This window comes from Stomoxys calcitrans, chromosome 3 (genome assembly GCF_963082655.1).
Source record: "Stomoxys calcitrans chromosome 3, idStoCalc2.1, whole genome shotgun sequence".
Classification (NCBI taxonomy): domain Eukaryota; kingdom Metazoa; phylum Arthropoda; class Insecta; order Diptera; family Muscidae; genus Stomoxys; species Stomoxys calcitrans.
Genome location: NC_081554.1, coordinates 198,411,328 through 198,432,444, shown reverse-complemented (window position 1 = coordinate 198,432,444; position 21,117 = coordinate 198,411,328). Strand labels below are relative to the sequence as shown.

General features: G+C 33.6%; 1 protein-coding gene across 1 annotated transcript in view; it reads left to right on the top strand.

The window, feature by feature from the left end:
• Positions 1 to 21,117, top strand: part of LOC106082850 (dentin sialophosphoprotein-like) — a 147,608-nt gene that overhangs the window by 63,613 nt on the left and 62,878 nt on the right. The gene's annotated exons all lie outside the window — the stretch shown is intronic.

Sequence of the window (21,117 nt, the reverse complement as noted above, 5' to 3'; positions counted from 1 at the left end):
ACGTAGAGAGGCTTAAATGTCTATTAAAATATTTTGAAAGCACACACATCCAGGGAGGAGCAAATGTAAATAAGCTGTGTTGGCTTGTGAGTGCTTGATTTGGTCGATTGGACAGACAGAAGGACAAAACAAAAAAAGAAGGCGAGAGAGGAGGACGGCCAGGAGGCGGTGCTGAGTGCTTTGCAAAATATACCGAAAATTGATACTGTTGTAAACAACCCATCTTCATGCTGCCCATATTCAAAAATTTCATATTTTCATAACATAAAAATTATAAAAAAAAGCATATGCTTAGGGGCAAATCCGAAATAATTCGGCAGTAGGAAGCAGGGCTAAAAGTAGAAACAAACGCTAACTGCTTTCGAGTACAGCAAATAAAAATATTATTTTTGGAGTATCTTTTTTATGGCATTTTGCCATTGTTGTGTGTGTGGTTTATGTGATAGTCCTATGACTAGGCCGTTTCGTTTCGTCTCGTTTTGTGGCATTATCATTGGCCATTATAAACACTTGCGATGAAATTTAAGCCTCCACACCATGTTCTTATCAATTGTGCCGGCCGCAGCATTTAAAATATTGTCTGTCTTTGCATTACCATTTGCAGCCGAGCTTCCAATACCCATTCAAATATTTGTCAACAAATAATTAACTCCCTGGCAAAAGTCGCAAATTGTATATGTTTCGGAAATTGATGCCCATTAGCAGAAGTCCATTGAGGAAGTTTTGCTTTTGTTTTCATTTGCGTTATAGGAATATGATTATGTTTTTGGTATGGGAACAGTTATTGTTTTAGTGTTCATACCACTAGGACTAATTAAATAAACACCAACTTCCTCCCTTGCACTGCTCTTCACCACCGGGTGGACAAGTGTCCAAGAATTTAATAGAAAAAGTTTTGTGAACAAAAAAAAAAATTCTCGGGCAAAACAATTTTCCCATTTTGTCTGATTTGTTGGGGAGATGCGCCACTCAAAGGCAAAGCAAAGACCAAAATATTTTGGTTTTTTTTATTTTTTGGAACTTTTGCCAACTTTAGTTGCTGTTTGAATAGCGTTGGTGGCGTTTCTTAACAACAAACAACACAATTATCTAGGGAAATTATTTTTTAACACGCTTCTCAGATTAAGATGGACAAGTTTCACATTGAAAGCAACACCAGCCAGCAACCAGAAAGTTTTCCATCTTTCATTTTTTTCTTCTTTTAGGTATCGAAGAGATTTGCCTAAAGATGAGTAAAAACTTGGAAGTTTTATGCAAACAACAACATTATTTATGCGAAGTTAAAGAATACCAATTCACTCAAATCTTAAAGAAAAAACAAAAATTTCTTGGAAAAAATCACAAAAATATACGGGGTTTACATGTTTTCAAAGACAGCTACTTGGTGCAGAGATAGAAAATGCTAATAATATATTCTGGGAATCACAAAGTTGCCATAGCCATTGCCTTTGGTTTCTCCATTTGCATAAAAACATACAAGGACACTCGCACCGACACACACATCCTTTCGATGCAACCACATGTTGCCAACATGAAAAGGGATTTATGTGAATAAATTGTTTAAACTATAAGGCTCCAATGATTTATGTCAAAATAAATTGCATAATATGTTGTAATAATGCGACCACGTAGAAAAGTAGCCTTAAAGTAGGCAATATATTATTTTATAAAACTTGGCAGCCAAAGCATATGCATATGAATGTGGAATATCGTAAGAAATAGGAACAACTGAATGTAATAGGGTTCATATTAAATTTCATTTGTGAAAATTTTATTTATTTTTTTTTTTTTTTGGAAAAAATAAAAGGCCTTTATGTTTACTTAGCATTTACTTAGCATTCTGTAATCAAGTAAGGCGTATAGTATAAAGGGAGAGCATACGCAGGCGGGTTGAATCATTGCAAAAAAATCGTCGATGTGGAAAAAAATCCTGAAATGCAGAAAAACCTTGGCGTTTACAACATGGACCCTTACAATGTAACCACACTTTATAAAAAAAAACTTTAAATGTTATTAACCCTCCAATCATATTAAAGTGTGAATTCCGTATCTTTTGCTATCATTTGTTTTGTTTATTAAAGTAAAAATAATATTCATATTATAAAAAAAAAATTATACATTTATATTTTCACTGAAAATATTAAAAAAAATTAATCAACCTTCAATATTTTTGAAGTAAAGCTATTGATAAACATTAAAGTGGTCTTCCACCTCTCGAATATAGCACAGTTAAATTGATTTAGACAGTGACAACTTTTTGACGAATATTTATAAAATTTTTGAGAATTTTTATACCCACCACCATAGAATGAGGGTGAACTAATCTAATCATTTCGTTTGTAACACCTCCGTGCGTCTGTCCGTCTGTCGAAATCATGATAGCAGTCGAACGCGTAAAGCTTGCCGCTTGAAATATTGCACAGATACTTAATATTGATGTAGGTTGTGGGGAATTGTAAATGGGCCACATCAGTTCAGATTTAGATATAGTGCCCACATAAACCGATCTCCCAATTTGACTTCTTGAGTCACTTGAAGCCACAATTTTTGTCGGATTTGGCTAAAATTTTGCATGTAGTCTTCAGTTATGACTTCCAACAACCAAGTAAGGTCCACATCGGTCTTTAACCTAATATAGCTCCCATATAAACCGATCTCCCGATGTGACTTCTTGAGCCCCTGGAAGACGCAATTTTTCTGCGATTTAGCCACAGATTTGTACATAGTGTTCCGTTATGACTTCCAACAATTGTGCCAAGTACGATCCACATCGGTCTATAACCTTATAAACCGATCTCCCGATTTAACTTCTTGAGCCCTTACATTATTTTTGTCCGATTTGGCTGAAATGTTGCATGTGGTGTTCTGTTACGACTTTCAAAAACTGTGCCAATTAGGGTTTAAATCAGTTTATGAAATGATAAAGCTCCCATATAAACCAGACTCTCGATTAACCTTGTTTGGTTCATTTAAGCTTTAATTTTGTTGGGTTAACAGAAGTTTGATATGTAGAATAAAATTATGCCCTTCAACTGAATTTATTTTATTTTTAGCAGAATCCATGGTTGTGGGTTCCCAAGATTCGGCCCCGACGAATTTTTGCGAAATAGACCTGGCACTGTACACGCACACGGTGTAAGTTCTCATGAGAGAAAATCCATCATTATGCAAATTTATCAGGTTACGCGTACTGGTTTAGGATCGTTTATTTTTTCTATAATTTTGTCCCTCCAACTAATACTCGCTGACTAGAGCCTAAAAAGTGGTTGTCTACGCATACATATTTGATCCCTTAGGCAACATTTCATCTCCAATATGAGTTGGGTATGAAAGCCTTAAAACTGCTTTGCTTATAATAATATTTCAAAATTTTAATGTTAACTTTAACAATGAGTTAAATCCATAATAAAACAAAGAAAGAATTTAATACATCTCCCTAGAAGTCTCCAGCTATTCCAAGTTTAGTTTTCTGTAATACTTTATGTTACACTTGATAACGCAATCTGCATATTTCATATATCTCTTGGGATTTAAATCGATAGCCAGTTCTGAGTTTCACAAATATTCAATTTCGACACCCCTCACATTCACGTAAGTTCCCAAATGGACATAATTTTATAAACCCTCAAATATATTAGGAATTTTTAATAAAACTTTGCCAACATCTCAGAAAAGACAACATGAAAAAAATCCATTAACATAATGGACATCTTGTCACTGAGAGCAAACCATTAAAAGGATATAGGTTACTCTCAAAAGTGGCCAAATAAACCTCAGCAAATACAAGAATGAATAAATACTAACAAACAAGGGAAATAAACAAACTAAAAATGTGGGGGTACATTAAAACAAGCAAGAAAAATCTGGAAAATCTATGCAACCACTTGTGCATGTCAGGTCAGTTTGACATGTGGGTATCCCCCCAAGGGATGTAAATGCAAAAAATTGAATTAAAAAAAATGGAAAAAGGGACCAGCAAACAAACTGGAAAAATGGTAGCTATAAAACATGATGCCAAAGAAAATCCAATAAATATTTCTAAGGAAATATTTTTGGCAAATGCGATATTAAATTTCAAAGACAACTGCTCTTAGAGTCAAGTTACAAAGTTTGTTTATCGAGACAAAAAGAGTCAACATTCTTTTGCAGAAAATGAAAAGTATTTGAAATATTTCTTTGACTCTCATTGGCCAAATGTGCGAGTGGACCAAAATTTCTCAAAGGCAACCCTATTTCTTTGTCCTGCACAATATGTTCAAATACACCTTTTCTATAACAAAAGAAAATGGAGCTGTTATGATCGAAAGAGAGAACCAGGGGATAGGGGAGTCACTTTGCCCTGAACAAAATATGCAACATTTGCCCAGTTCAAATGAAACCCTAAAAGTATGCTCTCGAAATTAATTCTTTGGTTTCTCGTAACAACTATTACAATGACTTCAGTTACTGTCGATGTATGTATGTGTATACAAATATAACAATCTGTTGATTGTTATAATTGCTGCTACAGAGACCTCAAAAACATAACAATCATAATTGGAAATTTAATGCTTTGTGGAAAATGCTTTCGACATTCCGTACAACTCATAAATTCATTTAATTATGAAACTAGTATAGAAAGCATTTGAAGTACTATGCAAAGTTTGAAGGTATTTTGAAAAAGAAAAATTCAAATGATAATGCTTTTAATTAAACAAATATGTAAATTAAAAAGATATGAATTTATGAAGTGGTTATGTAAAGATTATGTAAAAGTAGACTAACAAAACCTTAGGGAAATAAAAATGAAATGCTTGCTGAAGAATAATATGAGACCTCTCTATTCATTGTAATAATACTCCAGTCTTGACATATAAAGATATGCACAGATATCTTTTTTATCAATAGGCTGGTTAATTCCGAAAATTGCCTATATCTTGATACAGCTCCCATACACACCGAACTCCCGATATATCGTTAATATCCTATCACCTATATTTCAATCGATCAAACCTATATTTCAAACGAAAATGAGAAGTAAAAATCAGTAGAGCGATTTACATGGAAGCAATATCAATGCCCAGATCAAATAAAACCAACTTTAATAAAGTCGGTTTGAAGTCATGGGAGAAATTGTTGTTGGCAATTTTAGCCCAATCGGATGAAAATTGCGCCATCCATAGGCGCAATGTATAGGAGACATTCAGTGGCGGATTGCTTATTATACCCACCACAGTAGAATGTGGGTATGCTAATCTAGTCATTCCATTTGTAACCCCTCGAAGTATTGATCTGCGACCCCATAAAGTATATATATTCTTGATCGTCTTGACATTCTAGTATCTCCCATATAAATTGGTCCTTCGACTTGAATTCTTGAGCTCCTAGAAGCTGTACTTGTTAACCGATTGAGCTGAAATTTTGTACAAAGTATTCCGTTGCGATGTATGGTCTGAATCGGTTTATAACCTTATATAGATCCCATATAACCCGATTTCCCGATTTAACATCTTGAACCCCTAAAAGCCGCAGTTGTTATCCGATTTAGCTGAAATTTTGCAAATAGGGTTCAGTTATGATTTAATCACGTACGTTCCAAATCCTTTGAGTAAACTATTAGCAGAATCCATGGCGGCGGGATCCCAAGATTTAGTCCGGCCGAACTCAGCACGCTTTTACTTGTTTTTGTTCAATTTTGTAAAAAAAAAATTAACTTTGCCGAAAGTATCGATAGGAAAAATGTAAATCGATATTCAGACAAAACAATATCGACATCCCCATCGACATTTTGCCAGCTCTACACCAAATACCGTGTCGAATATTCCCCGAAATCAGGCTATATATAGTCCCCAATTTAAGGATCTGTGAGTTATATGGGACTGCTCGCCCTTCGTACCAAGTGATCTCTTAACTAAGCTCATTTTTCATCCAAATTCAAAATATATCTAAAAAAGTTCACTCCGTCCGAACTTATTGCGTATTTATTTGGCTTGATCTAAAAATTAATCTTCTATTTATCCTTCATCGCCTTTTAATATGCAGTAAACTACGGATATTTAGAAATTCGGCACGTCGGAGGACAAAAAAAAATATGGATTTTTTATGAGCTTTACATAAACCAATGCCTTTTCATTGATTTTGTGCCTATAAGTTTTTCTTTTTGAATATTCGGCTACAATTATGTGCTTTAAAAATACACCCTTACCACACAATCCCTTTGGTATGATATAAAATTTAAAGCCAAGTCCTTATACTTTTATAGTTACTAACTGCCACCAACCAACTCTTACTGCATTTCATTTTCACTTTAAACGTCGAAAAAGCAAACAACCGAAAAAAAAGAAAGCGCAACTAGCGAAGCAACAAAGTCCATGAAAAAGGTGAAAAGTCGCCAAAAACCACTGAATGGGAAAATTGAGAGTGGTTAAAGTTTGTCGAGGAAAGGACCAACAAGCCAACAAACGGTGAGCCGTCCACCGACCAAAGCACAGTTCAGGTGTGAAACTGAAAACAACTTTTCAAAGGCGTAGCAGTTCGACCCTAAAATGGAAAACACTCTTTGAGAGGTTATTTATGGAAATGAGATGATGTTTTGCGTTTGAGTGTGGCTGTGTGTGATAAGACTGACTCCTTTTTCCGGCTATGATTTTGTGCTTGTTGTTAATGTTGTTTTGTTGTTGTTTTTGCCACTTAAAATCAACTTGAATTCCAAACGGAATTTCCTCGCCAAACAACATTTTGTTTAGTGTGGAGTTAGTCTTCATTGAGGATAAGTTGATTTTAAGGGGTTGTATTGGATAACATAAGATTTTAGCATATCGCATTAATTTTACTTTGATTGTTGTGTCTTAAACTATTACTGGGGTGCAGAACATTAGAGCTTGGTGCCAATGTCTGCAACAATGATAAGCAGAAGAGATAAACCCAGCTTAAATTTGTCTGTCTGTCCGTGTATGTTTGTAATTAAGGAACGGGTCATATTTTGATCAAAATGTCCAACGAAATCCTGCCTTATAAGTTTTCAAACCCAAGTAGGTGACCTGTTTCTTTGTGAAAGCCGTTCAAATTTATCTCTCCTGTGTTGTCCTGATTTTCACTTTTGAAACGCTTGAACTCTATCTTTCTATGCCTTTTTTACTTTGGCTTCTAAACATCTTAATAAGAAGGAATGCCAGAACCTAAGTCCAAAAATTGTGATTGATTTTTAATGCTCGTAAATTTTTACTTCACAAATTAAATTTTTTTTTAAGTTTGTGCACTGACCTGACCCCTTAACTCTCCACAACTGCAACACTTGGTGTGCTTAACACTCATTGCTACCTGCTGATACTCCATTTGCAAATTCACGTTTCATTTTTGAGTTCTGCTCCTTTGTTTTTGTATCACTAAGTAGCGGCAGACGGACCGAAGAGAAATATACTTTGTTGACAACTGACAAGTACAACATTGACTCGAACTGAACTGAACAGAACCAAGCTAAAATGGCAACAAATGTTCATATCCCCCAAATAAAAATGTCTGTTCTAGTTCCGGCCGTGTAGTCGTATTCTCAGACAAGGAAAGTTTAAAGGAAAACAGCAACTGTATATTTTCAGACTAAGACCTATGATAAGGCTATGCTCATATGAGCATCTCCGTGAAAGTATTTAGAAAAACTAATGGATAACAATAACCAGTTATTACAAACATGTGGTTAAAAAATGTTGCATACTATTAGGGAAACGAATAAATTTCTACCAAACCAATTGACTTTGTTGGTCAAAATTCAATTAAAAACAAGTACCCTACACTGACATACACTGCAATCCTTGACGACTGCCCGCCCTTTGGGCCAAAAACGTCAAATATCCTACAAAATCAATGCACTGTAAAACAAATGCGGCATGTATGAAATTTCATAGATTTTATGCAAATTCCTAGAATTTTCTGGCATAATTTCATAATATGTAGGTTATATTGAATATATTAGGTTATATAGATTCAAAAAATTCTAAAACTTTGGGGAGTTTGAAAAAAAAATATGAAAATTCATAGAGTTTATGAAAAGTCATTGAATTTTCGAAAATTCATGGAATTTATGAAAATTCATAGAATTTATGAAAATTCATAAAATTTATGAAAATTCATAGAATTTATGGAAATTCATAGAATTTATGAAAATTCATAGAATTTATGAAATTTCATAGAATTTATGAAAATTTATAGAATTTATGAAAACTTATAAAAGTTATGAAAATTCATAGAATATTTGGAAGTTCATAGAATTCCTTGAATTTATGAAAATTCATAAACTTTATGAAAATTCATAAACTTTATAAAAATCGAACTTAATGACCATAAGAAATATTTCAAGCAGAATGATATGATTATTAAAAAGTTACTGAAAAAATTGTCTTATCAAAAGATCCTTGGGCATAGACATAGCAGACGTTCCGTTTCGAAAGGTGGATAGACTTTTTTGTTCACTACCATCGCTTTGCTCATATCCACATGACTGTTGAGGCTCCCGGCTATCCAGCTCATTTTTGAAATACTTAAACAACATCCTTATGTAATTCGCATATGTGGTGCTGAAAGATCGCAGAGAACAACATCCCCGTTTACCTGCAGGTTTACATTTGTTTCCAAATCTATTTCTGACACCATTATTTCCTATTATTGGACAATTACTTACTTTACCTTCTTTAATTGGCTATGACAGAATATTTGCTCCACCAGCCGAACGCAGAATAGCGTTCCAAGCGCCTGGATCTTCTGCGCTCATTCTAAAATCTTTATCTTTCTATCGGGCTTTTGGTCTTCCTGGTTTGCGTGTACCACCTTCAAAATACTTGTTCGGTGGAGCTTTTCATCCATTCTGACAACATGACCTATTATGTTGTCAATTCACATGTCTGCGACTTCATCGATCGCAACGACCATGGCTTTGTTAATATTTTTTGCTTCCCATCCACTGTTGAGGTGGACGTTTTGTCGTTTTCATTTAAAATTTATAAATATTCATAAAACTAACGAAAATTCGTAAAATTTATGAAAAGTCATAGTATATATGATAACTCTTATAATTTATGAAGAGTTATCGAATTTATAAAATTCATGCAAAGTTTGTGGAATTAAAAAAAAAATCGTAGAACTTATAAACATTTGTTGAGTTTTTAAAAAATCGTAGAATTTTTAAAAAATCGTGTTTGCAAATAATCGTAGAATATACGAAAATGCACCAAATTTCTGAAAATACTTGTAATTTATGAAAATTCCCAGAATTTAAAAAAAATCACAAATGTTAACAATGATTCATAAAAGTTATGGAAATTCATCAAATTTATGAAAATTCTTTGAAAATATGAAATTTTTTGAATATATGAAAATTCTTTGAATTTATGAAAATTCTTTGAATTTATGAAAATTCTTTGAATTTATGAAAATTCTTTGAATTTATGAAAAATCTTTGAATTTATGAAAATTCTTTGAATTTATGAAAATTCTTTGAATTTATGAAAATTCTTTGAATTTATGAAAATTCTTTGAATTTATGAAAATTCTTTGAATTTATGAATTTTTTTCGAGTTTATGAAAATTTTTTGAATTTATGAAAATTCTTTGAATGCATGATTTTTTTTAATTCATGAACATTTTTCGATATATGTTCGTGGAATTTATGAAAACTCTGAGAATTTAAAAAATTTTTGGACTTCGTATAAATTTATAGAACTTATGATATTTCATAGAATTAATGAAACTTTATAGATTTTATGAAAATGCATAGAACTTCCGAAGATTTCATAGAATTTAGGAAATTTATTGAATTAATAAAAATTTGCGTATATGAAAATTCATGGAATTTAAGAAAATTCGTAGAATTTACGAAAATTCATAGAATTTACGAAAACTCACAGAATTTAGAATTTATGAAACTTCATAAAATTTATGAAAATTCATAGAATTTATGAAAATTCGTAGAATTTATGAAAATTCATAGAATATATGTAATTTACAGAATTCAAGCAAAAAGACAAGTCTTGCGTCTATTCATTATTTCCCGATCACATTCCTTGTTAAAGAAATTCCTATTTTATTGCACCCCCTTAAAATTTCTTTTGAATGTTATTTTAATACAATTTTATCTTTCATAAAAATACATTAAAAAATTCAACTATTTATATTAGCTAAATGAACCACAAATCACATTTTATATCCCAATTTTAATAGTAGTGGCCTCCAATATGTCATCATTTGGATAAACTCAAATATGCCAAATTATATTTTATTGATGATTTTTTGTGGTCGTAAAACGGCATTAAGTGGTTCCCTTCTATGATTGTCTTTAATATTCAGACCCAAAAAACAAATGTGGTTGTGCACATTTTGTGCACTTCTCAACCACAAAATTGATTTGCCTTCTTTTTCCATTTAAAGGCCATTTCTAGAAGAGGGTGAACTTTGATTTAAAACTTCATTATCACAGTCCAACCTGTCAAAGACAACGTTGGAGTTGGTTTAAAAATTATTTGGGCCTTCAGGTTTTTAGAAAAATCTTAAGCATTAAATAAAGATAATTCACCCCCATTAAAAAAGAAAAAAAAAAAAAAAAAAACAGAAGCAGCTCCAAAGGGCAATCGCCCAACGCCCATGGAAATTGATTCCCCTGAGTTGGTGGTAATGACAGGTTACACGAATTTCCAAATTTGAACAAAAAATAAAACTATTTAATGTTGTATAGCTGCGTAAATGCTCAATTAAATTTAAGTATACTCCACTGCCTTGAAAAGTTTTTCTCTTGTAGGGAAAAATTGTAAAAGAAGGAGGGCGTCTATATGCACTTGTATTGAGTGAGTCAACTGTGAACAGCCGTTCAGGCGAGTGGGACTAAATTTAGATCATCATGTGTCAGACGAGGTGTCAATTGTATGAGGCGTCACTGAGTTAACATTAGAAAAATACCGCCATAACGTCAGCCATAGCTCCACACACACACACACACTCTCTATAACACTACAAAGAACACTATAGTAGTGAATTGTAGGCATACGAGTACACCCAGGTCATATATGGGCACAAATGGAGCAGAGTGTGTTTGCAGCAGATGACTGCATAGGTAACCTTTAGGTTCAAGGAACTTTTTCCATAAATAAGGGAGGCAAATACAGTGTCGTTGACAGACAACATAGCATCAAAGGGCTTGGGGCTAGGAGAGTGGCATAGACAGGAATCCACAGGGTAATACCAAAATGTAGTTAACCCATATAGGCATCTGAGAACGAGAAAAGGCCCAGCATGAGTGTTTAAAGTATAAACAAAACAAAAATTAATTGGAAATAAAATCAGTTGAAGAATTTATAAAGGAATTCAGAGCACACCAATTAAAATGTAGCACTTTGAAACACAAAATATTATTACAAGGAAAATAAAATGGTTTATGGAGGAGGTGGAAGAGGGAGAGAGAAGAGGGTATTTGTGTTTCGAACTTAACATTGTGAGGTAAACAATTTCATCCATTCGGAAAGGGTATGTACTTCTCTTAGCTCTTAAGAAGTAAAGTGGAATATCTTTAGCACATAGTCCAACTTACCCTGCAGAAGGACAGAGCAAGACATTGCTAAATCGCCTTAGTTTTTTAAAACAATCAGAAACAAGTTCTGTTGATTTAACTAAAAATCTCAAAATGTACTAAACTACAAGTAAATCATTATGGCTGTTTGTTCTTTCTCTTAAAATACCGCTTACGTCTGACCTTTTTCTTTACTCCAGAAAAATTCTTTAAAATTTCTTAAAATTTTCCTTAGAATATTTACATTCTTGGCATTTTGTGTTTTTGGTTATTATAAGAATGATTTTTCGCAATGCCTCCCTCCTTGGGCATTGGTGTTCCCAAGTTCTTCATAAATTACGTCAAGTTCAAAGTCAAGAAAAATTGCAACAAAAAAGCTATGTAAAGTGTATGCCCTCGCCATGATGCATCCACAACCATAAAAGTGCAATAATTTCATGTCCCAAGTGACTAGGATGCCATAAGAAAAAAAAAATCAAGAATAAAGAAGAAAAAACAAAAACTACAAAACATAATTAATTACTTGCTGTTACTTTGCAACACCCTTTGGGGACTTTTTATGAGTCTTTTCGGAACAAGATGAAGCGGGAGGAAGACAGAAACCCAAAGCAAAATTGACTGATCACATACGGAAGCGAATTTATCTTATGGCATGGGGTATAATGTATGGTATAGGGTGGGTGCGCAGTGCACAAAATACCACCGTTGCTGTCAAAGAAGCGCGTTGAAATTTATAGGACAGTGCTTAGACTTTTGTATTAAAATCTCACTAACTTATGAAATTTAAGCAAAATTTAAGATATAAAAAATACAAATAAAAAGTAAAAGTTGATAATATAATACCTAACCACGAGCTCTTCAATAAAAATTTTCAAAAAAAAAATTGATAAAAATTAATTAAATGTTAGCGTAAAAAAATACTATCGAAGTTTCAATAAAAAATTTGTTTAAAAATAAAATTGGATTCAATCAAAATATTAATTAGTTTAATTATTTTTAAATTGAACCTTAAATTGTTTCCCATCAGAAATGTGATTAAAAATTGTACCTTGTTCAAATAAATATTTGTTTCATTCATTGATTCAAGCATTTTTATAGGTTAATTTATATTTTTTCAATTTTGATTAAAAATACAATCTTGCCCTTTCCTCCAAAAATGGATTCTACCTTAAGATTTTTGTTAAAACAATTTTCTCATTTTTTAGAGAAACATTTCTTTGGTAAACAAATTTTAAAGATTAAAAAACACGAAAACAAAATTTTGAAAATTTTAAAAATTTCAATATAATTTTAATAGCTTAGCATATTTGAAATATCGAAAAATGTCAATCATTTTTACTTGAATCAATTAAAACATTAATTAAATATTGTAAAAGGCTTATCATTTATTATTGAATAAACAACTTTTTTATTGAAAATGTTTTTAATTACATTATTCAAAAACAATGATTGATATTATCATGTTCGTGGTTGAAGCAGTTTCAATTGGAAAATTAATTGAATCAATTAATTTCTTAACTGAACGCTATTTTTTTCTGTGTAATTAAATCGCGAAGTAGAAGGGCGATGATCAAGTACGCCATTGCATCCAGGAGCAATTAAAGTTTTGCCAAATATTTAACACTTCATCATACTGTGCTTAAAACTACTAACAATAGCTCTTAGTTTAAGTAAACAAAAACAAAAGAGGGAAAACAACATACCCGAACGTGTTGACAGTAAACTCGCTTCAGTATCTAAAGAACTTGTAACCCCCTCCGCAGGCATTTCGCTGCATGTAGGATATGGGGCCGGCAATTGGAACTGATACTTGGTTAGTTGCATTTACTCACTCACTCCCCCACGAGCGTAGAAGCATTAATCTCTTTTAGACAATATTTACACTAATTATGAGTTTCTCGTTGACGAGGTCATGCGACACCAGTATATCATCATGTGGTCCTGCTGCAGGAACCTCACATTTAATGTAGAGTAATTGTGCCCCATCCCATACTTATCTGAGGATGTTTTGCACCACTCTTGGAGGGTTCCAACTGTATGTATGATAGCGAGGTAAATAAACTTGGTAACGTTGCATCAGCACTATAACGACACACGTTTGTTGTAAATAGAGCCAATTAAATGAAAATAAATTTCAGTGCAAACAAGAGGAGTCTAAGAGTATATTTTGGCAATTTTTCATTGAACATTGTCGTGAGGGTTAAAATAATAGCAATAAAATGGAAGATTTATTTATTTTGTAAGGGCGGTGAGCATGAACATATTTAAATATAGAACGTTTTTGAGGAAAAGTAGGAGACGGATTTTTTAAGAACCATACAAAAACTAGGCATAAAAATACAAATATAATTTTAATATATCCTGAAATGTACTTTTTAAAAATCAAGGCGGTTCAGATTTAGATATGGCTTCCATATATACGTATGGCGCTATTTTTACTTATAATGTCATAGTTGTTACGATTTTAGATGGATTTGCTTGAAATTGAGTACATACTTAACTTTGTTGAGAACCTGCAATGAGCTTGAATGAGCCGTCAATTTAGCTTAAAAATATATTCATACAAAGAACATAATAAACACACAGTTTGGTACGGTTTATGGGCTGGTGGCATGATTGGACCGTACTTCTTCAAAGATTATGCGAATCGTAACTTTCACAGTTAAGCTACGTTATGGTGAGCGCTATCGTGAGTTGACGCTCAAGGCAAGCTTGCCAAAAATGGAAGAGCTTGACTTGCATGATATATGGTTTTAACAAAACGGTGTCATATGCCAAATGCCACACAGCATACGTACTTTGTTGGGTCTCGGATCAATATTTTAAGATGCTACAAACGGAATGTCGAAATTGAAAGTTTTGCGTTTTGTTTGTTACTTTTACTTTATCTATTTCGTATAGACTCAACAACGGCTGAACCGATTTTCATACATTTATTGGATATTAAATGAATTATCTTAGGGAGAAGACAACGAATCTTACATATATATTTGGGACTAATTTTCTGGCGACCACTCTACCCCCAAAAAATCCTTACTAGAACATGTAGGCCGTTCGGAAAAATATGGGACAGTAGAGTCTGAATGTGATATTTATATTAGGGACCAAGCGTTTAGTTCATGTCCTGCCCTACAACATGGATACCGCGATAATTGGGGACTTGAATAAAAGATCTGTTGAAGTAGTGATGTTGTTTGGGACCGGGTGTCTGGGGGACCGACCCCCAAACATGCATGTTGGTCGACCGGAACTATGTGGTAATCAAATGGGAGGTCTATGGGAATAGAGTATGCATTTGATATAAAAATTTAGGACAAAATTTAGGCCGTTCAACCGAAGAATAAAAGAAGGGGTACGGGCAAGAATGAAACAAAAAACCATCAAACGGACAGGTATGCCGTTCAGGACAAAATAGGACTATAATGAAATTTCTTTGGTAGTAGAGTACAAGTGTTGCCATCTAATTTGGTTTGACATAAGAAGTACCTATGGATCTTTGAAAATATTGTGCCCCATGTGGTAACTTTGTGACATGATTTTGAAAGAATAACAAACTAATCAAAAAGTGTGGAGCTGAAATAGGTACTAAATGGTTTGATAAGTTTGCGTATCGGGCCAGCTAGTTATTATTATTTTTTATTACGACTGAGTTACACTACATATATAATATAAACTAGAAAATTTAGCCTAGTTTATATTCATGTTTTGGAAATAGTTCAGTAACTACATTGTAGTTTCTCCTCGGATTTATGGCCTTTTAAGGGACTAGATCCATGGGTATAGTTCTTTGGAGTCTTCTGGTGACTGGATAGTTTAGAACAATATGGTTTAAGTCAGATTTAACGTGACTCTGTAGTTTCTTCGCATGTTTCTGGGCGTGGATGGATATTTCTTCCGATATTGTCCTCACTCCTAAGTCTCTGTGTATGTCGGTGTTTCGTATGTACCAAGGTTCACTAGCTATGGTACGAAGTATTAAATTTTGAGTTTTTTGGATCTTTTCTACTTCAGCGCAACCCCGAAGCTGTATTCCATATTGGTTTGATCATTTGATTATACAAAAGAAGTTTATTTTGAATCGATAATCTATTGTCAACTAGCATCCAGAACAACTCGGAGAATTTTATTTCCTTTTTTTTTTTTTTTTTCTTCACGTGCTTTTCATTTTATTTTTGTGTCTAGGGTCATTCCCAAATATTTGGCTGTGTTTGCGAATGGTATTACTTTATCATTCAGATACAATGGTAAATAACGAGGCTGCTTATTTGTGAACAGTATGTGGATTGACTTATTTTCGTTTAGATTCATTTACCATTTGTTTATCCAAAATAAAAATTTTTACAGAGCTGCTTGAAGTTTATTTGTAGCTTCAGTTTCAGTATTGGCAGCCGCAAGAATTGCAGTGTCATCGGCAAATGTTGCAATTGTTGCATCAAGGAACTTTGGGATAACTGTGGTGTAAAGAAGGTATAAAACAGGGCCTAGGATCCTCCCGTGAGGTACTCCAGCCGGTATTGGTTTTAATTTTGAATACTTATTTTCTATTTTTACTCGAAAGTACCGGTTAGTTATTTATGACTCCAAAATTTCATAGTATTCCTTTGGAAGATAGTTGTGAAGTTTGGATAAGAGCCCTTGATGCTAAACTTTGTCAAATGCTTGTCCCACGTCAAAAAATACGGCAGAGCAGATGAGTTTCTTTTCAATGGCTCTTTCGGCAACATCAACTATTCGGTGAACTTGTTGTATTGTTTAATGATTATTTCGGAATCCTAACTGATGGTCTGGTAGTTAATAAGGTACGCAGTCTTTTTAATATCAATTTTTCAAAAAACTTTGACATAACCGGTGGTTGCGATATCGGACGGTATGATGTTATTTCATGGTCAGGTTAAACAGGTTTCTTGATTACGATAACTTCTGCAACTTTCCATTCTAATGGAACATGTCGTAGACGAAAATTTTTTACAGCTATAGGTGGGAGTTTTTTTAAATATTTTGTCGGTTATTAAGTCATAATCTGGAGATTTGTTAGCACTCAGATCTGTGGCGATGAGATTTTGTAGCTCTTTAAATCTCGCTGGTTTGATGACTTGGTTGTCACATTTTTCTAATTTATAAATTTCATCATTGTCTGAACAGCAGTCATATGGTTCAAATATGATGCTGAAATGATTTGCAAACATACTTCCGCTTCCTCAGCTTTTTTTATCCATGACCCATCTTCACTTTTAGGTGATGGGATTGTTGAGGTAGCCTGATTTAATTGCCGCGTGGCCTTCCATAGATTGTAGTTGGTTTCTTTGGTTGCTGTTAGGTTTCCTAAATACCTAGACATAGCTTTATTTTTTGATTCATGTGTGATATGTTTAAGTACTTTAACAAGCCTGTTCAACATTCTTTTATTTTCGATTGTTCTTTCTCTTTGCCATTTCTTTCTGGCTTTTCTTTTCTTTGATAAAAGGTCTTTCATTACCTTCAGATGTGCTAGTAGGGTTGGTATGACTTGTAGTAGGAGTACTTTGCCATGCAGACGTTTGTATTGCATTGATGAAGCTTGTCAAATCTTTATCAATTTGATCTTTGGTTCCAAGTGCAACATCTAGTTCAATTTTTTCTGACAGTACGGTTATTGGAGAGAAAGCTTAGTGTTTCTTTTTCCACAAAATTATCACTGACTGTCGTTATCATGATGCAGTTGTATTTTCAAGGTAAATAATGTTTTTTGTTATATTTTTAGCAACAAAGAAATCAATCAAGTCTGGAATTCGTTGCTCATTCAACGGCCAGTGAGTAGGCTCGTTTCCTGAATAAATTTAACATTTTAGAGTTCTGCTTGCTATGTGAAGTTGGTGTCCTTTGGGTGTAGTTAATCTAGATCCCCAGACCTTATTTTTAGCATTGAAACCGTCTACTAATATAAAGTGGTTTTGTTATCTTTTTAAACCTTCAATGCAGTGTTCGCTTTTGATGTTATTCCCTGGAGGAGAATATATTGAACTTATTTTAAACGTTTTATTATTTATTAAGGTAACTGACACACATGCTATTTGAAACATCCCGTTCTCTATTTTTTTCTCTTCTTGATGTTCAATATTAATTTTGATTATTACTGAGGCTAGTTATTATTAAAATAAAAATGTTGTCTTTGAAAGAATATGGTGACGCTTGCATCACCCACAACTGAAAGGACTTCTTATAAATTTAATTTCTTAGTCTTTTTTCGACAAGGACTTCTCTGCAATTTTAACCCTGTTAGAACACTATTAACAAAAATGCAATTTGCAAATTTTGCTCATGAACATTCCACTAAGAAACAGAGGCAAACTTCTCACATATCAATGAGTGCAGTCCGATTCAAGTTAAAGCTCAATGATAAGGGACCTCCTTTTTATAGCCGAGTCCGAACGGCGAGCCGCAGTGCGACCCTCTTTGGAGAGAAGTTTTACATGGCAAGTATCTCATAAATGTCGCCAGCATTAGGAGGGGAAAACCACCGCTGAAAATTTTTTCTGATGATCTCGCCAGGATTCGAACCCAGGCGTTCAGTGTCATAGGCGGACATGCTAACCTCTCCACTACGGAGGCCTCCCGAACACTATTAGCACATTCGATTAAATGAAACCCGATATTAAACTCTTCATCAGTAATTCGATGATATGATGTCGCGATAGACAGGATTTCATTAGTCTTTGTCAACATTGAAAACAATAATTTTATTCCTTCAGAAATTTTCTAAGGGAGTGTTTTTGTTATGTCAGACTTACCATCTTGTCGGCACAATGCTTAGCCATTAAGTCGAAACAATTGTTTCGATTGTAATTTAAATATCCAAGAAAAGTTTGTTTTTCTATTCGAGGCTGCTGATAAATGATACATTGTGGCATGAAAATTGTAGAATGAGTAATTGAAAAATTCACTTAAAACAGGGCATAAGAAAACAAAACAAGGGGTGGCAGGAGGCGTATCCAATAAATAAACAAACCTTTTTGTTTGTTGAAAAGTCAAAGAAAACAGAAGACTTTGACAAAAAGCACATAAACGAGATTTTCTTTCCTGCCCTCGCTTAAATTCACACAACAAAAATCTCTCCATTGGAGACAAGAAATATGTTGTAAATAAATTTTAAAATATGTCTTTAGTTGAATTTCACCCTTGCTGCTCTTTGGCACGAGACAAAAACATATAAATTCTGACATGTGACAATGTGGGATGATGATGATGAGCTATGCGCCTGATGCCAGACGGACATGTTCAAACTCTCGTATGTGAATTATGCGTCTTACGTCTTAACACACAACTGCCACAATAAATCTTGGGAGAAATTTTCTTTCAGCGCCTCTCTGTTACCAGCTGTTCCAAACTGCTGCGTAATCTGAAGAGACAGATTTTCATAATACGCTCCCAGCTAAAGAACTAGGCAATTGATGGGCATGCTTTCTCGTATCTCCCCATAGTAGATTTGGTTTATTTTGGGGCAAGATTACTGTAAGACTCCCAATTCGGTGCACTCACGGCACTGCACCTTACTTGCAATGCATCCAAAGTTGAAAGGAAAACAAAAATTGTTTTTCGACCCACCACATTAGTCTCTAAATGATCGCGTATTTAGTCGCTTTCCTCCAACTTGGCCGTGTGGTTGTTCCTCATTCGCGTGTCGTTGCCGGGCTTGTTTCTTTGCGATCTGTATTCAGTCGAATGTTTTTGTTTGTAAACAAACCGCTTAATGTTGGAAAATGGTGTTCTAATGAAAATTGAAAAGTTTTGCCACTCCTCGCTCAGTCCGCGCTCCGCCATCCATTCGTGGTGCATCCTTCATTTCATTTATTTTCTTTAATGAATTAATTACTTTTGGCGGCTGTTGCTCGAATGCAGTTGCGTTCGCCAAGTTGATTTGCTCCAATGGATACGAAGAGCATGGCCAGGGCAAAGGATGGACGGAGGGAAAGCTCCAATGGATGGGTTGGCTTCGCTGCTTAGACGCGTATTGCTGCTCGAGTGATGTGATGTGCGTGTGTTTTGTCTATAAATATTTAGGAAAAACCGTGTGGTTTCAGTTAAAAATAATAAAAATGTATTTTTTTCCATTGCCCTGTCGGGAAGTGAGTGCAGTAAATAAATTCGTCTAATAAGAAAACAAAAAAGAAAAAAAGTCGAAGCGTTAAGAAAATAAAATTCTACTTGATTGAATCGCGATAGAGAGGGAAAGAGAAAACGCAGCCACATTTAATGTAGAAAATTAAACACCAACAAGGAAAATAGAAATCAATTAGAAATGAGATAATAATGAATCAAATTGGGGTTAATAAATAAAGAATTTATGTGTATAGTTTGCCCTAAACACGAATATCCAACAAGGCGCATACAGGCCAAAAGAAAATTTTATCACAAAGTCATGACAGTGGAAATATAAACAGTGGAAAATTTAATTTAAAAATGAAAAGTGAATAAAACGACCGTTTAATGTTTGATAAAACAAATAAGAGGCGGCAAATGGAGTTTTAAAAAGAGTGATAACTAATTAATTAAAGTAAATAGTTCATCATCATAGTGGCAACAAAAAACTGTGGTTCAAAGTGAATAAAAATCTAAATTTCAAATAAGAAATTTAATTTTCAAAAGTAAAAAATCTATTTTAGAAATGTGTGTATTGCAACTTGAAACCTCAAAGCTAGATCCCAACAATATCTTTTATTTGTAAAATAGAAAACGTGACCAACTGGATTATGGCCAATGGAAGGAAATACAATAGAAGTGGAATGTAAAATGAAATGTTATTCAAAACTATATCAGGGAAAAATATTAAAAAAAAAAATATAACAATTGAAACCAGTCAAATGCTTCTAGCAACACCACACTTTTGCTGAATTTTAAATGTTTTTTTGCTATACTATTCTTCGAATAGAAAGCATTAAACAATGATCTAAAGCCGGACAATACCCTGCAATGGATTCTCTATAACAATTGATATGTAAAGGAATGTGATAAAATCATAAATTGCTCAATCCCAAAACTAGATATCAACACCCATGGTTTTTTGGCGATCTATATGTTTGCCCCTGTTCCCTAGAAGAATGTTCATGAGCAAAATTTGCAATATGTGGACGCCAAATCAGGGGTTTGGTATACCGGCCATCTAAACATTTTCACTACATTAATTTTCGAGACGGTTCTAATAATTTTGTCAGATGACAAATGAGCCTACCATAAGCAAATCATAACATAATAATAAAATGGTTTAAATAATTTATAATGAAAATGGTTTAAGTTTTTGGAAACGAATAAACTAAAACACAACTTTTTTCTTAAGAAATAAAATCTGGCAATGAGTTTTCATGGCAACTGTAACGCATTTACACAGAAAACAATTTTTGCTCTAAATTTAAAGATTTAAACTAAAGATGACCAACTTAACTTAAAGATGTTCAATTTTCCATTATTTTTTTAAGGACACATATCCTTTGGTAATACACAGAAGAAATTTCTGTCTTAAGTAAAACTTGAATAGCTCCTTAATTTTAGGTATTATTTCTAAAGACGATAATCTTTGAATGAAATTCAAAATATTGTTGTATGTTAGGAAATTGACA